Source organism: Micromys minutus (assembly GCF_963924665.1).
Source record: "Micromys minutus genome assembly, chromosome: 1".
NCBI classification, from domain to species: Eukaryota; Metazoa; Chordata; class Mammalia; order Rodentia; family Muridae; genus Micromys; species Micromys minutus.
In genome coordinates this window covers 159,178,909-159,205,038 of record NC_137969.1, presented here as the reverse complement: position 1 = coordinate 159,205,038, position 26,130 = coordinate 159,178,909, and positions in this window count along the sequence as shown.

The following is a 26,130-nucleotide window of genomic DNA, read 5'->3' as shown; positions in this document are numbered from 1 at the left end:
TTTTCCTTCTTGTATAAATGTGCACACCTGATATCTAGATAGATCAGAAGAGGGCACTGGGTCCCCTCCAATTAGAGTTATGGATGGTTGTTAACTGCCTTGTGAATTCTGAGAACCAAACCCTTGACCTCAGCCAGAACAGCAAGTGCTCTTAATTGTTGAGCCATCTCTGTGGGACCTCAAGTGGGGGATTTTTAACTAGATCAGAGCAGAGATTGGCATCTTAGGAAACCAGCAATGAATCTGGGATTTCATAGAAGAATCTGTGTTATTCTGGCTTACGGTCCCATGACATCTTCACTTACAGGGTACTCTGGCTTACTGTCAGGCAGCCATTAATGATTCTTTCTCATTGAAGCTTTCTCCACAAGTCTTCTTGGCACCTTCCAGGAAAATACTTCTCTACCCACTTGCCATTAGCAAACCTGCAGTTGGCATGACTGCTGACAGGACCTTAGGACTGGGTCTTCATTACCCACTCACCAAGAGTGGTACACTGTGACAAGGTACACACACAACTCGTGAGAAATCCCACCTAGATCTCTCCTCAGACCACCTGACACTCTAGAGCACAGGTTCTCAGGCTTCCTGATGCTGCAACCCTTTAATACAGTTTCTCACATCGTGGTGACCCGAAGCCATAAAATTATCTTCATTGCTACTTGATAACTGTAATTTTGCTACTGTTAGCAAATTGTAATGTAAACCTTTGTGTTTTCTGATGGTCTTACAGACCTCTGTGAGAAGGTCATTAGACCATCAATGGGGTTGTGACCCACAGGTTGAGAACCACTGCTCTAGAGTGTTTTAAGAGCCACAAACAGGAGTGTCTGCGATCTTTGGTCCATACCTGATAGAGCACACTAGCAAGCCAAGAAGACCATAGAGTACTAATTCCTATCAGTGTCTCCCAGCATTTAGCTTCATCCTTCTGGAACTCCTTCTTCAAAGAGCACCAGGCAGGAAAGCCTAGGAAGGTAGGGTTGCTATGTATGAAACTGACTGATGCATATGTCAATGTGAGGTTTTGTATGCACTTTTCCTCATGGCAGTTAGGACAGTGCAAGTGCATACCTGCCTCAGGCCCTGTGCTTTACCTCCAGGACCTGTGCCATTGTCTGTGCTCTGAGCTTCAAGCTGCCTACAGCTGGCTGTTTCTACAATCCTGCCTGTGACTTCCCAGGTCCAGAGCTTGTCTTTGCATAATTGCTGCCTGTTCCTGGAATTATGATTGTTTGATTATACTTGTGGTCACTTCCATTTCAACTGTCTTGGTAACTGTTTCCTGCCATTATGATTATACCTGTCTACAGAGGTGAGTGTCAGAATATTTAACAACTGATCCGGCAATGACCAATCAGAACAAATCCCCATCGTGAACAAGTGGTATGGTTATCTCAGACAATTTCTGCAGGCTCACACAGCCTGTTAATTAGGCTCTCTTCTGTGTCCTATAATCACAACTACACTTGGTATTTTTTCCACCTGCTTTCTTCACTCCTGTTCTATCAACCCCCCTCCCTGTTTTTCAACAATATCTTGAGTGGATCCCATTGCTTTCTGATCATGCTCTATTACAAGTCCATCCCTCGGTCCCTCGTGTGATTGTCACCAACAACAGATAAGTTGATGTCCCCTGAAAAGATGGCACACAGGCCTTTCACTTTTCTGCCAATATCTCCTGGAACAGAAATTTGGGAAGAGGTATGACAGAGATGGCATGCACCCTCACGGGGAGCTGTCACCTATGCTGGTGAGAAGGCCTTGCTATGTTTGTCCACCTGCAGATAGTTGTAGCCCAGACAGGAGTCACCACAGTTCCCTGACTGCCAAAAGCAATTCCCTTTGTCCCTACTGGCAGTCATCCCATCACCCCACCACTAAATTGTCATGCCAGTCATCTTGGCATCCCCATGGCCCATGGATCCTACCCAAGCAGCTATAGGAACTACTAAAGCTCCTCCTTTGTCCCATCAGAAAGTAATAGACCCCAAGTTCACTTCCTCTTCCATCAGCCATGCTCCAGGTCCCTTCCCATAAGGACACGGAAGGTCTGGACTGCCTATGTGAATGCTGACAGTCAGCCCTGGAGAGTACTGAGTCATTGCAAACATTCATCAGAGGAGTCAACACCCCTTCCTGCACAGGTACTTAAAGAGATGCTTGCCCATTCAAAAGTTCAAGAGACTAGACAAGAATACTGTTGAAACAACATGGAGCAATGGTGTATGGTTTGAGTTAAGAATGTCCCTCATAGGCTTGTGTATTTGAATGTTTTGTCCCAGTTGGTAAAAACTACTTGGGAAGGATTAGGAGGTGTGGGCTTATTAGAGGAAATATGCCCCTTCCTCCTTCACTTTCTCTTCCTTTCTTCTCCCTTCTTCCCCCTCCCTTTCTCTCTCTCTGTCTCTCTCTGTCTCTCTCTGTCTCTCTATCCCTATCTATGCTATCTTCCTCCCTCCTTCCCTCCCTCCCTCCCTCCCCCCCCCCCGCCTCATGCTCACGCCTGTGGGTCAGCTGCTGCCCTAGCACCACACCTGCTTGCCTGCTGCTGCATTTCCTGCCCTGATGACCATTGATCCCCCAAATAAATGTTTCCTTTCATAATCTGCCTTGTTGTGTGTTCATCACAGCAATAAAAAGTAACAAAGACACGTAACAAGGAAGCCTGCAGAAAAATTGGATCCAAACTCTGATCCTTATGCTTAATAACTAAGCCATCTCCTTATGCACCAGAGTCGGAGCTTAACAATGATGATCTAATAACAGGCTTACATTTGAAGAAGAAAAACAATGAAACATTCAAAAAGATAAAACACATATCTAAGAGTGTGGATATGGGCATCTAAAATCCACAGGAAATAAGACACATCAAATTGTGTAGGCACAGACTCAAGAGAGGGAGGAAAGGAAGGAGAGAGAGTGGTGGAGGGAGGGGGTGGGAGGAGGGAGGGAGAGAAAGAAAAGAGGGAGAGAGAGAGAAAGACAGAGAGAGAGAGAGAGAGAGAGAGAGAGAAAGACAGAGAGAGAGAGAGAGAGAGAGAGTGAGTTGCCCCTTTATGTTTTTAAACCTTTCCTTCCAGAGAAGACTTTAGGAACAGCTGCTTTGAACTCGGTGTTCATTCTGCCCCTTCTCTGAACCCAGACTCGGAAACAATAAAATAGACCTCCAAGACACTGGCTGTGCTCCCCAGTCTAAGAGGGTTGCCTCTTCTGTATGATTATGTGCTATTCATAGATACACATGAAGGGACACATGCCTCTTGTAATGACTCTCCTGTTAAGTTCTAGGTAGACAGCAAATCTTGGGATCCAGGTATAAAAGACACCCTGCCAAGCTTGCTGATGTGCAGGATGTAGGCTCATCACTTCAAGGCTCTCAGCAGGAATGGTGCATGCAGACATAGCAAGGGGCAGTGGTGAAGTAGGTTGCATAGTACATGACTGGCCTTCCAGAACAGAGTGAAGGCAATCCTCTAACCACCAGCTAAGTGGGAATCGTCCCCAACACCCACCAACCATGCTTTGTAACTGCACGGGCAATAAGGGAAGACTCAGCAAGATCAGCTCACTGGTAGGACTTTTCTGTCCCTTTCATTGCTCTACATCTTTTTTTTTTTTTTTTTTTTTTTTTTTGACTTAAGAAAAAGGTAATATGGCCCTTCCCTTCCTTTAGTTTACAAAGATTTTATTCCTAAATGAATTATGAATAATTAAAAACTCCACTCCATTTGTTCTATATTGTTGTTAATTGAAAAAATTAAAGATGCATGCGCTGTAACCTCCAAGGTGGATCTGGAGAAGCCAGAGGATGGCTGGGAGGGGGTGGGCAGGGACATGCCCTGATATCTCCCAGGCCTGCTGCCAACACTACCTTTAGCAGGGTCCCGGCTGACTGCTGGAATCACTTCTCTTGCCTGTCCCCACCATTTTCCATCAGGCACACCAAGAGTATAATGTCATTTATTTCCTTAATGCACATTTCTCTCGTGCCCGTGTGAAAGCTATAAGGCAGGAAGAGCGCAGGCAGCATTTGAGAAATGGAGAGAGATGCCTTTGTTTCTCTCCAGCAGCCTCTCAAGGTAAGCCGAGGCCCCAGATGTCAAAGTGACCTTCTGGGTGTGAGATGGAACCAAGTCTAACGTCTGGGAGCCAGATGGTCACAGCCTGGCCCCTGCTACCATCAAAAGTCATATATAAACCTAGAGCTGCAGAAAGCAAGGTCCATGTGTTATTCCTCCAATATGCACCAGTGTGCGAACATACTTAGTAGGCCCCACCTCTACCCTTTCGATCTTCCTCTTCTCCCTGGAGTTCCCTCTCTAAGTATCTGGTTGTGCTCACCTAGCTGCCAAATATCTTGTTTAGCACTCGATGGTTGCATGAGCGACTCACACCCATTAGGCATGTTAAACTAGCAGTGTAACAAACAACCCAGAATCTGACCTGGAACAATAAGCATTCCCCAGTTACCCCCCACCCCCTCCTCCCCAGTGCAACATTCCCCAGTTACCCCCCACCCCCTCCTCCCCAGTGCAACAGCCCACTGCTCTCTGGGTGTCTTTCCAATAGCAACTCAGATGTCCAGGACCCTCTCTTCTTGCAACCTCTACTCCGTTCTAGTTCCTGGGAGCATTTTCTATCCAACTGGTGAGCTGAAGCTGAAACAAGAACCACTCTGACATGTTTGGCCTGCCTTTCTTCGCTGTCCTCTTCTCAGAGAGAGCTATGGACTCATGTTGCCCTCCAAGACCACAGGAACTAGCCTACTGCTCCGGTCTGCTCAGCACTGATGATGCCCAGCCTCTTGGGAGTGTTAAAGAATGATCTCATGCTACTTCAGGGATATTCTTCTCAGTTTCCCCAGTGTGCTCCACCTTAACATGATCCCTATAGTGTGAGATGAGCTATTTCCACTGACAAGACCCCTTACCTCTGAAGAGAGAGCTGGGCTGCGACTCAGGATGACCCTTTGGCAGAGACTCCATCATCTTGGCTGGAGTTCTTCACTGACAGAAAAAAAAAAAAAAATAAGACCTTCCCTAACTATCCTGTACCCAAGGTCAGGCTTACATGTCACTACAAACATGGGGAGCCCCTTCCCAGGCAAGCGTGCAACAAGTGGGACCGGAAAACATGATCACTTCCCCAGGACAACTGCCCAATGGGAGTTTTGTTTCTCTCTGCACTTTTGGCAGTCCTGGGAGGGAGAGAGTTAGAACTCACATCCAGGAGCCCAGGGAGAGCCACAGTCTAATTAGTTGCTTTTCTGCTTGGTTGGTGAGCGGCGTTTGCTCAAGGTTGTGCCTTGCTGTGAGTTCTGCTTTATGTATTCCACTCCTCCATCTTTAGTGTTCTCGTGATCCAATTTCTTTTGCAACAAATAAATAAATAAAATTAAATGCTTTAGCTGAATACAAACCCACTCACCACAAGAGGCCTGGGTAGCGCATTAAACTATGAAAGATTCGTTTTCTTCATTAAAGTGGCCAGCCCTTAATCTCTACATTTTCTGCCTCCCCATAGTCTGGCTTGCTCATATGAAAATAAAATCCCAGCCTCCTCTGGGAAAGCTCAGACTCAGGAATTCAGACACTCTCAAGCCTCACAGTCAGCCCAGGGCATAGAGATAAACAAGCAGAAGGATAGAAATGGGGCTTCTGGAAGCTTCTCCCTAGAGTTTGTTTTTCTGTATGTCTCTGTACCAGGAGGCTCCTCAGAATGCATGATGCTCTCTATACAGGGAGCAGGAAGCAGATCCGGATACGAGTCCTGGGTTCACTGTACCTGCTTGCCACATCAACCTGCATGGCCCTGTGGTTGCTATGAGCATTGCCTCGTGACAACCTCACCTGCAGCATTTCCTCAACACAGCTTCCAGAACACACCTTATAGGTTCCAGAGAGGCTGTGGCTGCACCCCAAAGGCCTGTCCCTGCATCCCACACTAGCAGTACTGTCACCTGCTGCCAGCCTAATAAGTGGATGGAAACAGAGCTACCTCAGATGGGATGCTTTTCAGGAGAGCTCAGAAGTGCCTTCTGCCTCCTTCAGGGAACTGAATGTTTGGATGAAAAGAAAGGGTTTGGTTAATAATTATCACTGTCCTGCTCAGTGCAAATCCACCAGGCTTGGCTAATCAAGGCTGAATTTGAACTATTTGCAAGGTTGCCTTAATTAAACCGTGTAAGTCTTATTGACTTGAATCAATTAACCACCTGTTGGTGAGTGTGTACGCTGAGCCTAGCTCACCTAAGAAGGGGTAAGAATCCAGATGAAGCTGCTCCTCTTCCGTCTGAGAGCTCAGTTTAGCTGAGTGGACCAGACACATAATTGAAGAACAAGATAAAATGGGAGCAATTTAAGGCCAAATGAGAAGTTTAAAAGAAGGCAGGAAAGAAATTACAGCAACAGCTATTCCCAAATACAGTGCCACTTTATGACTCCACGACCTTTAATCTTCACAAACACCTTCTGAACTCAGGAGCAGTGCTATCCCTGCTTCACAGAGAACCCCAGGCCTAGGAATGTTATGTAATTTTACTGAGGTCACACAGCTAATGAGTGAGAAATCCACTCAGTGGATTGAAAAGCCCACACACCTAGTTACCATGCAGCTCAAAGGACAAAAACCAGGGGACTACAATTTCAGGAGTAGCTTTAGCTAACAATGATTCTTTAAAAAAAAAAAAAAGTGTGCTTGTGTGTTTTTGTGTATGCAAGAATGGGATGTGGGAGTGTATCAGGAGAATATCAGGTTCCCTGGAACTGGACCAATAGGTGGTTTTGGACAAGCTCACATGCATACTATAAAAAGAATTCAGGTCCTCGGCAAGAGCAGTACACCCAGCACTACTGAGCCATCTCTCTGGCCAAAGGACCCATTTTTTAAAAAAACATATTTTATACTTATTTATTACATTTGTGTGTATGAACACCCTGGTTCTCACAAGGAGGTCAAAGGACAACTTAAAGGAGTCAGTTCTCTCCTTCCACTATGAGAACTCTGGGAACTGAACCCAGGTCAGCAAGCATACAGGCCTTTACCGTCTGAGTCATCTGGCCAGCCTAAAGACAGTTTTGGTTTTTGGTGGGTTATTCGTTTGTATTGTTTTGTTTTTTGATGTTGTTAGTACTGGCTGGTTTTATGTGTCAACCTGACACAAACTGGAGTTATCACAGAGGAAGGAGCCTCACTTGAGGAAATGCCTCCATGAGATCCAGCTGGAAGGCATTTTCTCAGATAGTAATCAAGGGGAGAGAGCCCAGCCCACTGTGGGTGGTGCCATCCCTGGGCTGGTAGACCTGGGTTCTATAAGAAAGCAAGCTGAGCAAGCCGGGGGAAGCAAGCCAGTAAGTGATATCTCTCCATGGCATCTGCATCAGCTCCTGCTTCCTGGCCTGTTTGGGTTCCAGTCCTGACTTCCTCTGGTGATGAACAGCGATATGGAAGTGTAAGCTGAATAAACCCTTTTGTCCCCAACTTGCATCTTGGTCATGATGTTTGTGCAGGAATAGAAGCCCTGACTGAGACAGTTGTTGTTTAAGTTAGTTCATAAATAGTCATCGACTTGTTGTTACATATTTTCTTACATGTCATTTGCTTTGTTCTTATTGCCCCTCCCATAGCCCTGTCTCCCCCTCCCCCACCTGCTGGTCCCTTGCCTGCCTCCAACTGTTCCTCTTCTGCTTTTAGGTCATGTCAGCTCCACCTCTTTCCCTTCTCTCTTGATCCCTTCCCCCTTACACAGTCACTATACATATATTTTTTTTAAATCTAGATTTGATATATAAAAATTTTTAAATGTTCTGTCTTTCTGAATCTGGTTTACTTCACCTGCCATGGTCATTTTCAGTTCTATCTATTTGCCTATAAAAGTTGTTTATTCTCCTTTATTGACAAATGCAGTTTCACTGTGTATATCTACCATGTTCTTAACCCACTCTAAACCGGTTCCTTATGGCAGGTGTTGTGGGTAGGAGAGTAATAAACATGGGTGTACAGGGATCTCTGTGGTATGCTGGCTTAGCATCCTTTGAGTGTATACCCATCACTGATCTGTCTTCCTTCCCTTCTAATGAGCTTCTGTCCTTCCTTCCACAGGATGCATTAGTTTACACATCCACTATCGATATCCAAGGATTTCTCTTTACTTACACTTTCCCCAGCATTTGTAGTCATTTGTTTTCTTGACAGTGGCCATTCTGACCAGGGTTTTCACTTCCCTTTTGGAGAAGGGTGGTGGGCATGATTGTTCAACTATTCTTTGGTCCCTTTCTTCCTTTGAATACTGTCTATACCAGTTCATTGACCCATTTGCCAACTGGATACGGAAAATAACAAAAAAGAAAATTATAGACCAATTTCTCTGAGGAACAGAGATGCAAAATGCTTAATAAAATTCTTGAAAGTCAAACTCAGCAACATATTGAGATCTAGGAAGCCATAGCTAATACCCAGGACCCCAACAACAGACTACACTGTGTATGGAAGAAATAAGGTGCTCAGAGGCTGAAAAGTCCCCTAGCAAGTGAAGAAGAATCCAGCCTAAAAAGAGACTGGGCAAAGTCATTCAAATGAGAGATGTGTCATTGTTAGAGACAGAACATGACAGGCCCAAAATACAGAGAAGTAGACCGATTATTGATAACACAGAATAGGAATTAGAGATGTGTTTGTTTGGCAAAACTGATAGTCTAAATTAACCAAATCCCCCTCACAATGGGCAGGACCTAGCAAGATGCTGGTGTTAGACTAAAAGACCTGGTTATTAGAAGTAGCTTGAAAACTTAGGGTGGAGAATGTGGGGAGAATTGTGTGTCACATCCTTTCGAGAGCCACTGTACAAAGACAGAATCTCAGCATTTAAGGCCATCTGCTCACAGAAATAAGAGATCAGGTCACCATGGGATCAGAAGCTGGTTAGTAAGAGCTAGTCTGGGGTCCCTGGAAATGAGCTGGCTTTGGTGTCTGTTCTGTGTAGCCTTTCCTGCAGCCATGGGGTTTGCAGGTACAGGGTTTAGAGACATATAGTGTCACAAGTGGTGGATTCCCTTCATGCAGTGGGGCTGATCTTATAATCCAGAAGACAGATGACCCAGAGATGCCCCCGCCCACAGCACAGCAGAACCCTGGAATGATGAATAGACAATCAGGCTCAGAGACCAGAGTGCCCAGCACAACACAGAGCATGGTGACATGGCTCCTGTCCCAGAACATCCATCTGGGCAGAGACACGGAAATTGCAGGCCTGAATCTGCTCTTTGCCATTTTCTAGAAAATGGCTTCGCTGGTTCACTTAGAAAAAGAAGGAAAGGAAGGAATACTGGCCAATTCCGAAGGCTAATTGCCTTTGCTCTCAATGACTGCCCATGCTTTTTCCAGCAAGCACTCTCCCCTGTCACTGTGCCGCCAGGACCACTCTCTGTTTCCAATCAGCCCTGAAAATAGTCCTTGATAGAGATAATAGAAAGAACAAAGAGAAATTTGGAGGAGCAGAGAGAGGCGAGCAAACCCGTGTCTAACTGGCAAACAGGGCTTGCTTTCCTAAGAGCTCTTCAGTTTGGGCCCTGGTACATCTCCAACCACAAGGTAGTAAGTAAACCCCAAGAAGCAGACTTCGGTTGAGATCAAGGGAACTTTGCTTTTTTTTTTTAGGTCTTTGGCTCTTTGGAGAATCTAGAAAAGTCATAGATCCTTTCTTGTTCATCAGGACAAATTACACACACACACACACACACACACACACATACATTTTCAGCATATTAATTTAGAGCTCATGGGATCCCTGAAGAAATCACAAACTGGTTTAGAAAGCCATGATACTCTGCATGCATGTGTGTGTTTGTGTGTGTGTATGTGTGTGTGTGTGTGTAGTGTATGACTATGGTCTCTATGTGCATGTGTATGAATGTGTCTCTGTCTATAGGTATGGATGTGTGTTTGTCTTTGTGTATATGTATGCATAAGTATGTGTTTGCGTATATACGTGTGTGTGTGTGTTTATGTGTATGTGTCTGTATGTGCACATATCTGTGTATATGTATTTATGTAATGTGTGCTTAGGTATATTTGTATTTGTGTCTGGTTTTGTGTATTTGTATTTATGCTTTGTGTAATTGTGTCTGTATATTATGCAGTACATACCTACATATCTGTGTTACATGTATGTCTGTTTATGTTTATATGTGTCTGTCTGTACATATGAATATATGTGTGTGTTTATATTTGTGTGCCCCTGGATATGTATATATGTATATATATATATATATAGTTGTGTTTATATATACATATGTGTGTGTTTGGGCGTATAGTATCTGTGTATTTGGGTCTTTTTCATTTTTATTGGATATTCTCTGTATTTACATTTCAAATGTCATCCCCTTCCCCCCCCCCCACTGTACTCCAATCTCCCCCTCCTCTTGTTTCCATGAAGTTGCTCCCACTCCCAACCATCCACTCCCATCTCAGTGCCTTGGCATTCCCTACACTGGGAAAAAGAGCCTTCACTGGACCAAAGGTCTCTCCTCCCATTGGTGCCAGACAATGCTATCCTCTGCTACATATGCAACTAGAGCTCTGGGTCTCTCCATGTATACTCAATGGTTGGTGTTTTAGTCCCTAGGAGTTCTGGAGGGTTTGGTTGGTTGATACGTTCTTCCCATGGGGTTGCAGAACCTTTCAGCTCCTTTCTCTAGCTTTTTCATTGGGATTCACATGTTCAGTCCAATGGTTAGCTGCAAGCATCCTCAACTGTATCTGTATGACTCTGGCAGAACCTCTAAGGAGGCATCCATATCAGTCTCCCGTCAGTAAGCACTTCTTAGCATCAGCAATAGTGCATAAGTTTGGTGGATGCCTATGGGATGGATCCCCAGGTGAGGCAGTCTCTGGATGATCTTTTCTTCAGTCCCTGCTCCTCTATTTCCTCCCTGTATTTCTTCCCATGTATGATTTTTGTATTTGTATGTGTGTGTGTGATTATGTGTGTTTATGCTTGTCTGTGTATGTATATGTATAGATGTGTTTGTGCCTGTGTATTATAAGAAAAGTGCCGAGTTTCATTTCTTCAGACAATCATATGATCACAGAAGCCCTAGCCCTAAAAGTTTTTTTGCAAATAAATGAATGTGAAAGTCTAAGGAACAGGAAGGACATTTGTTCCCTGTGAGACCTCTTCCTTAACCAAGCAGGTGTCTTAGTTAGCATTACTGTTGTTATAATGAAACACCATGACAAAAGCAAATTGGGAAAGAAAAGGTAAACTTGGCTTACATGCCCTGAGTCACAGTTTATTGAGGGAAGCCAAGTCAGGAACCCAAACAGTTCAGGAATCTGGAGTCTGGAGCTGATGCAGAGGCCATGGAGGAGTACTGCTTACTGGCTTGCTCCTCATGGCTTGCTCAGCCTGCTTTCTTAAAGGACCCAGGACTATCCCAGGGGTTGCACTGCCACAATGGGCTGGGCCCTCCCCCATTAATCACTAGTTAAAGGAATGCCCTACAAGCTTGCCTACAGCCTGACTTTACAGAGGTATTTTCTCAATTAGGTTTCCTTGCTCTCAGGTGTCTCTACCTTCTGTCAGGTTGACATAAAACTATCATACCAGTAGTATCATAAGTTTTCTGCAAGCTCTCTACAGTACTGAACTTCTGAAAGGTGAGCATCTAAGGGCCTGTTCATTCTCTGAGGTCTGACCTGGAGGCAAAATACTATCCAGTAAGTCTCCTATCAGATGCCAGTTATGCAGTCATTTCTGCTCTAGAAGATGGGAGATGGGTAAACAGTAAGAAGAAACCAGAGGTCAGAGAGAAGACCATTCGGAAATCCTGTAACCCAATCTAGTCATTTTACAGATGGAAGATACTGAAGCCCAGAAGAACATTTAAGAGCTCATAGTTTGCTGACAGCTGACCTAGACCAAACACAGGTCTCTTGACCCCTTCTAATCTCTGCCCTTTCCTGGGAGCAGCTAAAGTGCACATAACAGTTCTTAATGAAGGCAAAATGGCAGTTTAAACAAACTAAGCCTGGGGTGCCTGTAGTCATAGGTCATATGTCATTTGTGGCACTCTGCCAGGATAGCCTGTGGCAGACAAGGCTAAAGCTAAGATAGTTCAGATGGCCCAAATATGGCTGGGGTGTAGAGCTTCTATTCACCAGAGGTAATATGCTTGGATTTAGAGTCCCTGTTGCCAAGCAGGTCTCCTCTCTAAAGCCTGAGGTCGTGGAAGACAACTCCTGTCTCAGATTGGCTGCCAAGTAGCCCCTACTCAATCTGGCACAGGCCTCAGTGTATTGTGGGTGTCGGGGAGATTCTAGATGCAGCAGACAAGGGACAGAAGAGATGCTGACCCCGGAGCAGCACTGACACAGGCCTCTCTAGACACATTACAGACTGTCAACCTATTAGGCCAGGCGCCAAGTGCCTGGGGGGGTGGGAGATCAGCTCCAATCAGGACACTCTCTGTGGCCATCAGACAAAGCCACAGTGAAGGCAGGAACTCTGGCTTTGCAGTGAGTATCGGCCTGGCCCTCCTGCTCCCTCAAAATAAAAAGCTCTGATCCAGAAATGAGTAAGAAAAATGAAAATTGGGTTTTTCCCACAACCAGTAAAAAAAAGCGTCTCTTCCACATTTTCTTTTTCTTCAAAAACAGCATTAGGAAGATAACTGAAGGCTTGGCTCCCTGGAGACACTGAGATTGTCAAATATCAGTAAACCCCTAGCCAGTGTGGTTCAGGCTCAAACTCCTGACCTATGCCCAGGGGCCTCAGAGTCACAATCACAATCACAGCCCCTGCATGAATAGGCAAGTTTCTTGTGAAAGCAGAAGATAGTTATCCACCCCTGGGATCTCAGATCACAAACACCTAATTAAAAGAAACATATAAAGAAACCAGGCAGGTTGGCACATGTCCATAATCCCAGCACTAGGGAGGATGAGGCAGGAGGATTGTGATTTCAAAGCTATGCTGAGCTACCTATTGACAAAATCCACATAAACAAACAGTAAAAGAAGAGATCTTGAGGAATGCAGAAGGAGCCAGAGACAGGGAAATGCTGCTGACTTCTAAAACAGCCTCGGAGGCAGGTGTACATCTCTAAGTCATGGTTCCAATTAGTTCACAAATGCCTAACAGTGCTACACTGTGTCCTGGGCAGTCCCAAGGCTGACACAGCTTGCCTGAGCTGGTATTCTCTGATGCAAATTGAAAGAATCTGAAGCTACGCTGCCTCGATTTCTATACACAAAACATACTATGAGGAACTTAGCTGATGTGGCTTCTACATTTCCAATGAACACCTCTATTCGCCTTTCAAAGGTGTCCGTGAATCCTTCAGAAATCTTCAGCTAGCCATCCTCTATCAGCCTGAACACCATCTTCACCATGGCTTCTTGCTTTTCAACTTTGATCATCCCACCCCCAGCTCCCAGACTCAGACCTCAATAGTCCTGTCTCTTTGAATATGGAAGTGATTAGTCCCTTCTCATAATCCCCGAAGCCTCAGTGTCCTCGGGAGTGACTGGTACCTACACGTTGGGACTGGTGTGAAAGCACACTTTAACATGAGAACAAGACTGAGAAAGCCCCCGTTAAATGTCAGCCACATTGTCAAAAAGATGAGGGATAGCAAGCAACAGTAAAGACAGAGAGAAGGGGACTTCATGCGTTGGTGACAGTATACATGACGGAGGGCTGACGGGTTAGGTTTATTAGCCTTATTTGATCTTTCTACAGTGAATAGCCTCACACTGTACTTTGTAACCATGTATAATTTTTTCAATTATAAATAAATAAGTAGAGGCTATGGCTGTGGTCCTGACAGCGTTGAACGTGGCAGAGATGGATGCAGACCCTGGCCTCAGGTTTCCCTCCCTCTCTCCCATTATGTCCAGGAGGAAGAAATGGAGACTGTCAAGTCAGAACTAAAAGTCACCGGATCATATTCCAGATCTAGCCTGATTTCTGGAATATACCATCCCAAGAATGACAGCCCCCCCCACCCCAGAGGGGCAGCCAGCTCAGAGGACCATCTCGGTAAGAGGAGACCTTGGGACAGGGCCCAGCCCTGTGATTGAGATGCCACAGTCTGCTGGAGTATGTGATGTGCTCAGCTTTATTAAAACACAACAGAAAATGACTTTATCAATCACCTCCCGGGGAAGGGGGCCTGGCAGAACTCTAAGTCTTCAGTGGTGCTGTTTGCGGAGTCTTGTCTTTTACACGGACTATTTTTAGCATAAATAATGTGCTCTCCGTGTATTGTCAAGCTGACAGATGAGCGTGTTCCTGGCACCCACAGACCACTCATTCACTTGTGCAAATGCTCCAGAGAACATTTCGTAGGCTGCTGGTGACTATGCTGCAAGAAGCCCTGGCACCCCGAATGCCACGACCTCTGCAGTTCTACCAGGAACCTCTGCCCTCAGAACTCAGCCCCAGGTATCATAACCTCTGAACTCTGCAGCAGGGATTGAGAGCCTCATCCTAGCCAGAAGAAAGCAACTCCAGGAACTCCAGATAGACAGGACCTTGTCAGAACCGTGTATCATAAAATAAAGAGGCTTTCAGGAGCTCTCCCCTGTCCTCATGGATCTGTGAGACTTTATCGCCCAGAGTTGGGTCCCCTCCTTGGACTCAGCCACTGATCAAGATTAGTTAGAGAGTCAACAACTCAGCTGAAGACTCAATTAGCCCATTTCTCAGATCCTGTTGAAATAAATGTTCTCTTTTCCTTTTTGATTAGTTGATGATATTATTTCTGTTCTTTCTTCCCCTCTACTCATTATATTCCTTCAAACTACATACTCAAATTATAGCTCCAAGCAGGCTATATATCATTTCCAAAATGCTTCTCCTACCCCCTCCCAACACAGGCTCACTCTCCCCACTCCTTAGGGCTTTACAAAAATGTTACCTCTGCACTGGCTATAGCTGGCCACCTAACCTATGTAGAACCTTCTAGTATTCACTCCCAGAGCACCTGCAAAGCCTAACAGCAGTTTGCATTTATTTCTCTTTAATCTCCCTCATTAGCATATGAGCTCCCCAAGAGCAGAGATACACTGGTTCTGTTGAACACTGGCTACCTTCTTCCTGCACAGGCTAGCAGAGGATCCAGCACGAAGCATGGATCCATTGACATTCACTGAGATGAATGAATGAATGAATGAATGAATGTAAAGGGGGACCAAGGAACTCTGTCAGAGTCATACAGATACAGCTGAGCATGCTTGCAGCTAACCATCAGACTGAACATGGGGACCTCAATGAGGGTGCTAAAGAAAGGACTGAAGACGCTGAAAGGGTTGCAACCTCATGGGAAGAACAACATTACCAACCAACCACACCCTCCACAACTCTCATGGACTAAAACACCAACCTTTGTGCACACATTGAGATACCTATTGATCCAGTTGCATATGTATCTGAAGATAGCAGTGTCTGGCATCAATGTGAGAAGAGGCCTTTGGTCAGGGAGGGAACATTTTCCCAATATAGGGGAATGCCAAGGTAATGGGGTGGAGAGGGTGATTAGGAAGGAGTGCACCTTTGAGAAGGCAAGTGGAGGGGGAGGGGAGATGGCAGCAGGGCGCTGGGGATGGGGGGAAGGGATAGCATCTCAAATGTAAATACAGAGTATCTAATAAAAAGTAAAAGAAAAACCAAAATAGTATAAGGACAACCAAAATAGTATAAGCTAAAAGTGTCAGTCTTTCCAGAATTCATCACATTGCTAAACCCATTCATTCCACATCCACTTTTGTCATCTATAACAGATGAAATGTTAGAATGCAATTATCTATCCTTTGGAATGACTGAGAAAGAGACCAATGATGACTAATGAGGACCTAAAACCGTTTCTTCAGACATAGTGAGATCCAGGGAAGACCACCTTAGGCATATCCCATAGTCTGCTCTCAACCAGAGAGAGCTTCATAGACTCTGCCTCTCCACCCACACACATGAGCAATACTGAGAACCCCTCCTAACTGCCACAGGACTGCTGACCTCATCTCTTCTGGGCTCCTTTTGCACTTAACTGTATTACAATGGAAACTGGTCTCACTGTACTTCTGCTCCATAGTCCAGTAAAAGATGAACTCTGAGGACTATCCATTGTGACCATAACTGGGCAGGGACATGAGAATCTCATCAAGGCTTATTAGTTTATTGGTTAATCATCTGTGTAGGGACAGAAAGGAAAAAATATTCAAGTTCTCAGTAACATAAAAGAATCAACAATGTAGGTCTTCATTGCCTCAGCTTACAGCTGTGCAGACATAAAAAAGTCTATGGAAGACCGTCTCTCCTCTTCACTTACCACAAAGAGAAGAGTTCTACCTAACCCCGCCCCTTCTCTAGGTCAGCACAGGATGGAGAAACCAAGGATGCCTGGAGAAAAGAAGGTCCAAGGGCTTGACCAGGAAGAGCAACAGACACCTCGCATACTGGGCCAGCTCCCATTGCGTCTCCTCTGAGATCCCTTCTAGAGCATGGTCAGCAGGATGCAAGAGCAAGGACCAGCAGAAGTAAACAGAATCCCTGACTTCCCCAAGAGAGCAAGTTATTCCGGACTTTATTTTGGGATTGCCTAAAATCTGAAGCATGTTTAAACTCATTCTTCAGGCCCCAGATGAGCAAGTCCTTGGAGAACCTGATCTCTTTGAGTCTTTGGCAAGGCTCAGTCCCACTGCCCAGGCACTTCAGCCATTTAGAGACCCTGAAGCATTCTGCTTTCCAGTCTTGTGGGCAGCCAGAGAGGGAAGTGTAGCAAATGTGCCTGCCTCTCACAGAAAGTAAGTCCTGGTGTCAAATATAAACTCCTCTGCCACCATCCCCCCTCCCCCGCCCCACGCACCCTTTTCTTTGAGACAGGGTTTCTCCATGTGGTCCTGGATGTCCAGAAACTTATTCTGTACACCAGGCTGGTCCCAAACTCGGAGATCTGCCAGTCCTGGCCTCCCAAGTGCTGGGACTAAAGACATGCACCACCAACCACCATGCGATAGTGTCAGATCTAGAGTTACTTGCCTTCTTACCTAGGCACTCCTCTGCCAGTGTTAGCTCACAGACCCCACTCTTAGGTGGCAGCTAGGAAGCCACCACAGTGACCCTCTCATCTGTCTTTTCCTTTGTGTCAAATCCTGAGGCCACTCCTCTGATCTCCACATTCCAAGGCTCAGCCCCAGCCCCCAGCTCCCAGCCTTCCCTTCTTCACTGAGTTCACAGCAGGGAGTCTACAAGGCCCTAATCTTCTCTCCTGTTCTCCCTAGTATCTCTTAAATAAACGTTATATGATCAGTTACAGCATTGCCCTATTTAATTGATTTATATGCACTTTAAAAAGCTTTACACTGCGCGGCAAATACATCTATCATAATGCTTGATTGAACTGGAGGAAGGAGAAGGGAAAGGGGGATTAAAATTTATTGAGTGCTTACTGTGTGCCAGGTAATGCACAAGGCACTTTAATGTGCGTTACTGACTTGAGTCTGCACCATAGTCCATAGCAGGGCATTTCTCCCTATACAACAGACGAAGACACTGAGACCAGCAGCAGTGAAGGGACTTGGCCATGGCAGAGCTACGAGCTCCAAGCAGGATTTACTAGTAGGCCATCTCAGAAGCCTCTGGAAGAAGGCCAACATATGCCACAGTACCAATATCAAGTGTCTCTATAAAATTCGGTAACACAAAAACAGAGGCCAAGTACTTAAGTACCTTACCTGAGTTTGGATCTCTAGCACCCACATAAAAGCTTGGTGTAGTGGAGGACATTTACAACCCCAGCAATGGGGGTGCCAGAGGCAGGCAGATCTGTGGTCCTTGCTATATAGCCATTCTAGCATAATGTCAATATAGGTTAATGAGAGACCCTATTTCAAAACATACAGTAGAGATCAATAAAGGAAGGCACCCAGCATTAACCTCTGGCCTCTGCACATATATGCATCACAGTAAACATACATGCACACACAAGAAAATCTCCACACATATGCACTATAATCATAAGCTTATGTATATACCACATAAACAAAAAATTGTATTCATAAAGAATGCACCTGGTATTAGGGTTCTCTTGAGCCACAGAACTTATGAAATGAGTATGAAATTTATCGTAATGACTTACAGGCTACAGTTCAACTAATCCAACAATGTCCAGCTGTGAGAAGAAAGCCCAAGAATCTAGTAGCTACTCAGTCCCACAAGGCTGGGCATCTCAGCAGGTCTCTTTTATATGCTAGAATCCCAAAGAAGTATGCTCCAATGGATGTGCTAGCAAGGAGAGGAAAAGGAGGCAGAGAGCAAAACCTTCCTTGTTCTGTCTTTATATGGGCTTCCAGTAGAGAGTGTGGCCCAGATTAAAAGTGTGTGTCTTCCCACTTTAAGACCAGGATTAGAGGTATGTCTTCCTACCTCAAAGGAGTAGACTAAAATGGATTCACCTATTTCAAACCAAGCAGAGTATTTACCACAGGTGTGTCTTCCATGTCTGGATTGCAGTTCATTCTAGATACAGTCAAGTTAAAAACCAAAAGTAGCCATCATACACATCCCTTGTCAGAAAGTTTCATTGAGGAGGCAGATGAGACTCACTGATCCTCAGACCACATCTGTGCCTCTGACTGAATGCTTCTGAGTCACCATGTGACCACGAAGGGACATGGGTGCAATGGGGGCATGAATTACAGACATTTCCAAAGCATGAGAGTTTTTCTCTAAATGGCAATGCTTTCATGACATTTTAGCTATCAAAAGAAAACATAGCCTTGGGGCTGAGGAAATGGCCCAATGCTTACTGTGAAAGCAAAACACCTGAGTTCAAATCCCCAGCACCCACTTTTGAAAAACATGGGCAAGGCTACTTATGCCTCAGACACCAGCACTGGGAGGCTGAGACAAGAGAATCCTGGGATAAAAACTTATGCCTCAAACACAAGCACTGGGGAGCAAAGCCAGGAGGATTTAGGAGAGCCAGTCAGCAGAGCCAAAATGTGAGCTTCAGGTTCAGTGGAAAGACTGTCTCAAAATACAAAGTGGAAAGAAACAGAAGACAACTCCTGATCCTCTTCTCTTGTCTCTATCTGTGTGAACATGGGGACATACACCAACACACACTCTACCTACATACACATACACACAAACACACAAAAAACATACACATATCGCACACACATATATATATACAAATACATACACACATTACACACACACAAAACAAACATACACATACTATATACACACAATATGTGCAAACACAGTAACACAAACACATACATACACATATACATACACATGCTCACACACTACACATACATACATACATAAAACACATGTACACATATACACACATACTACAAACATACACACAAACCCATATATATACCAATACATATATATACAAATACACGCATAGACACAATACACACACACACATGCACAAACACTATATACACATACTATACATAAATACATATACACATACACTACACACAAACATACATACATACTATATACACACACTACCCACAAACATATACATACACATACACACAAATACAAATACTACATACATATTACAAACACATACACATATAAAACACAAATACACACACACATACAGATACACATACCTAACCTCGTAAACAATGTATATCCAATACTGTGTGGAAAGGTAGAGAAAGCATTGTTTTTGATCTGTTTATGAGAGACAGTTTGCACAGTGTGGGCACAATAATCAGCTACCTGAGGCCCCTCCACGTCAGCATTCTAGAGCTGGAGAGACACACCATAACTGCAGCAGACAGCTAGGCAGGGCACCAGGGTGTAAATGAGCAGGGGACCCAGTGCTGAGCAAGCCCAGAGAGGGCAACACTGACAGAGCAGAGCAAAAGCAGAGCAGCCTTCACTCATGACACAGGGTGTGGACCTCAAATTCTTCCTCATGGAACCTAAGACCAAACAAAGCAATGCTTGACACGTACTTGGCCCTTGTACTGAAAAGAAGTAAACTGCAGATTATGAATACAAAACATACCACTTAAAAAGATCAAATGGTGTGGCATTGTTTTCTGTAATCGCTATGACATTACTCATCTCTGCAACCGGATGCCTAAATTAAAGATAAAATTTTTTTAAAGAATAATAAGACAACGTAAGGGAAGAGTAACTGATTTTTGACTCACAAGTAACAGTCCATCCTGGTGGAGAAGGCCAGACAGAGGGAGTGGCTCACAGCTGTGGCGGCTGGAGTGGGAGGCTACCCTGTCACAGCTCAGTGGACCAGAAAGTGGAGAAAAGAAAGCAAACATGGGCCTATGAACTTCAAGATCCACCTCCCAGTGGCCTACTTCCTGCAGGTGGTTGCGGCGTGCTCCTCGACCAGCAAGGAAAGACGACCACCACCAGAGGATCACGCTTTATGGGAGCCTCTTGATTGAAGGGGAGAGCAGGAAGCGAGGGGCCCCGAACTACCCTAGCTGTCCGCTTATATAGGGAGAAGCGCATACGGGGCTTGCCATGATTGGTTGTCAGCAGTCTGCTGACACCAGAGGCCTCGAGATTGGCCGGAGATAGGTTATGTACTGCGCATGCACAGGGTGCAGCGCCTTAGCTGACAGGAACATTACTATATATGGAGTTGTTTACCTCAAGCCCTGAGGGAGCCAGCGCCATCTTGTCCGAATTCGGCTTCCCACAGGTGGACCCCTCCTCTGACAGGTTTCACAACCTGTGCTCAACCAGTGAGCCAGAGGAGGCCATTTTATATTCAAACATAATGGCTCTCTCCTAACACCTCTGTGAGACTCTGCCTGGTAGTGTCTCTGCTTCTGACTGGAATCTGGTAACTCTAGAGGTCTCTGTCCTACACATAGAGGGGTCTTTCTTCAATTCAGATTCGCTCTGGGTTTTCAAGAAAGAGTACTGTCCTTGGGATCATAGAATCTTATGCTTAAGACGTAAGAAAAACCTGTGCGGACGTGTGTTCATCTTCTGGGGATACTTTGCCTCCACCCTGATTTTTAGACCTATGATATGGGAGGGGAACTATTTTAGCTTACTTTCTTTTCCTATGACTAAAGGAAGCTGAGGAGGAAAGGGTTTATTTCATCTAACACGTCCAGGTCACAGCCTGTCACTGAGAGAAGTCAGGACAGGAACCTGGAGGCAGGAACCATAAAGAAAAGCTGTTTACAGTCTTGCTCCTGGTGTGAGCTGACTCTGCTCTTTAACCCAGGAACACTTGCCCAGGGCTGGCTCCTCCCCCATTGATCAACAATCAAGGAAACAACTCACATGCCCATAAGCCAACCCGACACAGGAAATTCCTGAACTAAGACTCCCCCAGATAACTCTGGGCTGCGTCAAGGTGGCAGTTGAAGCTAACTAGGAGAGGAGGTTTCTGACTCTAAGAAGACTTTCCATATCTGGATGAATCAAAACAAAATTAGTGAGCAACGTAAGGGTAACTCTTTGGTGCAGATGTGATAGGAACCCAAAATGGAGCAAAAGTGAAATGATCCACATAGAATTGACACCCCCACACCCCTGAACTTTCACTTATTCAATTTAACTGAGAAAGAATGAACCTGTTTTCAAGTCAGCAGGAAAGTCCTCTGTGATCTCCCACTAGACTGCCAGACAGGTTTCAGTACAGAGCTTCCTAAAGCAATGGGGTTTTACTCTCATAAATCGGTCAGAACATTCTGTCCTTCACAGGAAGAAGTGCCCACCTCCCTGCTTGGCACCATTTTGTCAAGGGAGAGTGTCACATTTTTACAGCTTCAAATTAGCCATGCGGAGCTGCAACTCCAGTGTTTGTTTGTTTAAAAAAAAAAAAAAAAAAAAGCCGAGATTTTTTTTTCTTTGTGTTTGTTTAAGCTTCATTTAATTCAGGCTCCAATCTGCCCGTCTTTGATTGCATTTCCAAATCCTAAAGAAAAATGATAACTCTTTCTGCCAATTGTAACAAACCACTGGTGTCATTTATTGCTTTGGGGGAAGAAAAAATAAAAGCAAGAGTGGGGGAAAAAAAGACAGAGAAAGAAAAAGAAAATCTTTTAATACTCAGCTGACAGCTTTATCTGAAAGCAGGGAGAAAACCCTGGCTTTTCAAAACCACCCGATATATTTGTAACAACCTCTTTACTGAGTACATGCATCTTCTTTATTGTTCTTCATAAACAGCCTAGTGGATCTCTCCAGCTTGCAGTGTGAAAAATGAAAGAATTTCCTCCATCCATGCTTCTCTTATCTCATAATTGTTTTGTTCTGAGAGGTAGGGAGACCTGTAGAAATGTGTCTGTGTTTTATTTTGTTCTCTCAGCTCATTCAGGCTTTTCTCTGGGGCTTTGACTCCTTCGGTTCTGTTTCTGCCTGAATCCAAACCTCTGCTTACAGCTCTCCACATCACACCCATCTCGGAGAGTGAGGCAGGGGCATTGGGAAGGTTACACCCACGTGTCTGTGATAAGCAGGATGAAGGGAGGAGTGTACACCTCACATCACAAAGAACACCCCAGTTTGGACATGCAGGGCCTCACCTACCATCATGGTAAGCAGGCAGCCGCTCCCTTCTCTGCTCTCTGAGGAGGCTCAACCGAGTGTCTCTGTGCTTTGTTGTATCTTCAAAGAACCCTCATCTCTCCGAATCCTGCTTGTTCAGTGTTGCGAGCCTGATGTCTTCGTGGTGTAGGCAAAGCCGTCGTCAGCCGCAGACAGGACAGAGAGGCGGCTCCATGGGAGGAGGTGGAATCTTACAAATATGGTGGGTTATCCCGTGGGTCTGAACAATGCGGACTTCAGGAAAGGTCTTGGAAGAAGTTCTACATGGGGGAAAAAATGGAAACCGTTTCCTAAAACTCGAATGCATGAAACAAAGCAATTATCTCTGCCTGACACCCTCAACACAGAGATCTAGGCAATTCAGTCCATGCAAAAAAACAGAGCGCACTCATTAGTTCGTTTATCTCTGATAATGTTGTCTAGCAGATAATCCCCAAGTCTTGGAGCCTTACTGCAAAAAAACTTTCTTTTCATTTATGAGTGTACAGGGTTTCTGGGGTTGGCCGCACTGGGTTGGTCCCATTGCTTCAGTCTTTTCCTTCTGCGACTCTGAGTGATCCAGGTCACCTCACGCTTATGGGAGCATCAGAATGCAGACACCAGCAGCCCAAGCCTAGGCACTCTCTCACCTCCATACATCGTTCTCAGGGCGATGGGGATGCTCCATCCTGGAGGGGAAGAAAGGAGAAACAGCGAGTGGTTTTTTTATTCAATAATCATCCAGTCTGTAGACAGGGCAATGACCCTGCTGTGTAAACAAAAGGACCTGAGTTTGATTCCTGGCACCCACACAAGAGGCCAGGCCTGATAGCAAAGGGTCTTCAATGACAGCGATGGGGAAGCAATGACAGGAGGATCCCGGAGTTCACTATCTGCCCAGTGTAGTTTAGTCAGTGACCTCCAGCTCCCAGTGACAGACCCTACCTCAAAACACAAGGCAGACAATTCCTAAAAAACAGTGTCTGAGTTGACCTCTGGCCCACATATACACATGTATACATACATATATGTGTACACACACACACACACACACACACACACACAAATAATGACTCAGTCTGCTAAAGTTGCCCAGGGTATGTGGGGAGAAGAGGAGAGTCTAAAAAACAAGAAGTAATAAATCTATGAAGTGGGACTCTCTTATCTTCCTACTTTTCCCTGCTGATTAAACTACCCTCCAAAGACATTTCAGAATCATTTTTGGATATGCAGACATTTCAATCTGATAGTAGCTTCAAAGGTCATCTAGCCCCATAGCCTCCCCAAAGGAAATTTCTAGTATCATCTCCGCTGATGAGATCACTTCCTTTAAGGCCTGACACACACACACACACACACACAAACACACACACACCCACACACACACACACACACACACCTCTTTCTATAATAGGGCAAAGCTCCAGCACCTATGGGCAGCTGTTAGGAATCCCGAGCCTTCTTCGGTCAGATTACCCTTGCCAACTGGACACAGATTAGACTCATATAAGAGAAAAATCACAAATCTGATTGGCTTCTGAGCATATCTGTGGGGAGTTTGTCTTGACTGTTAATTGATGTAGGAGGGTCCAACCCACAGCGGGCGACATCATCCCTGGACAGGTTGTCCTGAGATGTAACAAAGCTAGCTAATCATGAGCATGTGAGTGAGCCCACCAAGCTGAGTCTCTCTATGGCTCTGCTCCAAGTTCTTGTTCTGAGTCCCCTCCTTGGTGGACTAAGACATAGAGGTGTAAAACAAATCCTTTCTTTCCCTAAGTTGCTTTTTGTCAGTATTTTATTACCGCAACCCCTTTCAAAGTAAGACATATGATGCCAAGTTACTTTTCCTTAAAGCCCTGGTTTCCAGTCCCTATGCTTCCTGCATGTGTGCAACTTTGTTATTATGCCACTATGCTAAGAGCCCATGTCTGGGCCCAGTGCTCCAAAACACCAGTCAGAAAGAGACAGGCTATGGTTTTCTTGGGTTGAGGTTAAGTCACTCAGAGCACAGAACATTCATATGCATGTTTTTGGCTACTCACTCGCTGACTATGAACTATTGCATACTTTGTGATGGTTTGGGGGATACAGTAGTAAATCTATCAGATATGGCTCAACTCACAGGATGGCTATTTGGAGACATAGATAATCGATGTGGTTTTCTGTTTTGTTTTTCTAAGTAGCATGGAGAGATGGACACCACAGCCAGGAAAGACTTCTCTGAGGGGGCGGCGTCTTGGCTGAGACCTGAAGCACAGGAAGGAAACTGGCCAAGGGAATGATGGGATGTAGGATGTTCGGGGACATCTGGCTGAACAGCACCTGGTCTTTAGTATAGGGAAGAGCCTGAGATATTCAGACACTAAAGCAGGATGCGCAGAGATGAAGAACCCAGTAACAAGGCAGAGATCCGTAGATACGGTGGCTATGGAAGGAGCCCAGAACATAGTCTGTGCTTGATGGGAAGCCATTGGCGTCACTGGAATTAGTAAGGGTATGACATCACCCAGACTCACATTTCTGTACCCATGCTGGAGAGAAAGCCTACTCAAAGAACCTGATCAATTAGGCTCCATTAATTCTGCCTGTTAGCCAGCAAGCCCTACCTTTCCCCCAAGACATACATGGTGGGCACGTTTGCTTCATGACTTTAGACAAAGGCAAGGCATGACCATCAGGAGGTGAGCAACACTGCCCCCAGGAGAGAGGGGGAGCAGAATAGTCTGATGAGAGAACTGAGAGGCAGAGCCTTCTGGGGCTATGTTTTTTCAGGGCCAGTCAGTTCATCTTTTCAGCTGGACAGCCCAACCAGAGGCTGAGACTAAATCACAGGTGATAAGAACCGTGTGTGCAAAGGTGCATACTCAGGAACCCAGTAATGAGAGCATCTGTCCTGGTGGGCCATACACAGCTGCTGCTTCCTCCCATCAAGCACCTCTGGACTACAGTCTTGCTCATTCCAAGAGCTCCAGCTTTGTGGTGTGGTTCTCATCCAGGCCTCACCAGCATGCTGGTAAAAAAAAAAAAAAAAAAAAAAAAAAAAACAAAAAACAAAAAACAACCTGCTTGGTGACCCAGGGTTACACAAAGACACTTCTCACATCTCCCCATGACTGTCACTGTTACTCTCATCACTGGTGATATGGAAAAGATGTGTGACATCATCAGTCCTTAAAGTTTAGACCATTCGCAGCCAAGTAGACTCAGAATTCTAATAGAAGAATTATTAGCATATGTAAGACAAGCCAAAAAAGCACTAAGCGTAACTACAGGCTTAGTTTTATCAACAAGAGGGAACTCTGAATAGACAAGGAGTCACCAGGAAACCTTCAGAAGCCAAGTTGATAGGTACAGACTTGGATGTAGGTAGAGAATAGACAGATATATATGGATACATGTAGACATATAAATAAGATATGGATTAGATAGATGTAGATACAAAAATACATACACACATGCATACATGATAGATGGATAGATAGATGGATGGATGGATGGATAGATAGATAGATAGATAGATAGATAGATAGATAGATATCTTTTCCCTAATAATCTAATAATTCTCTTTTGTTGTT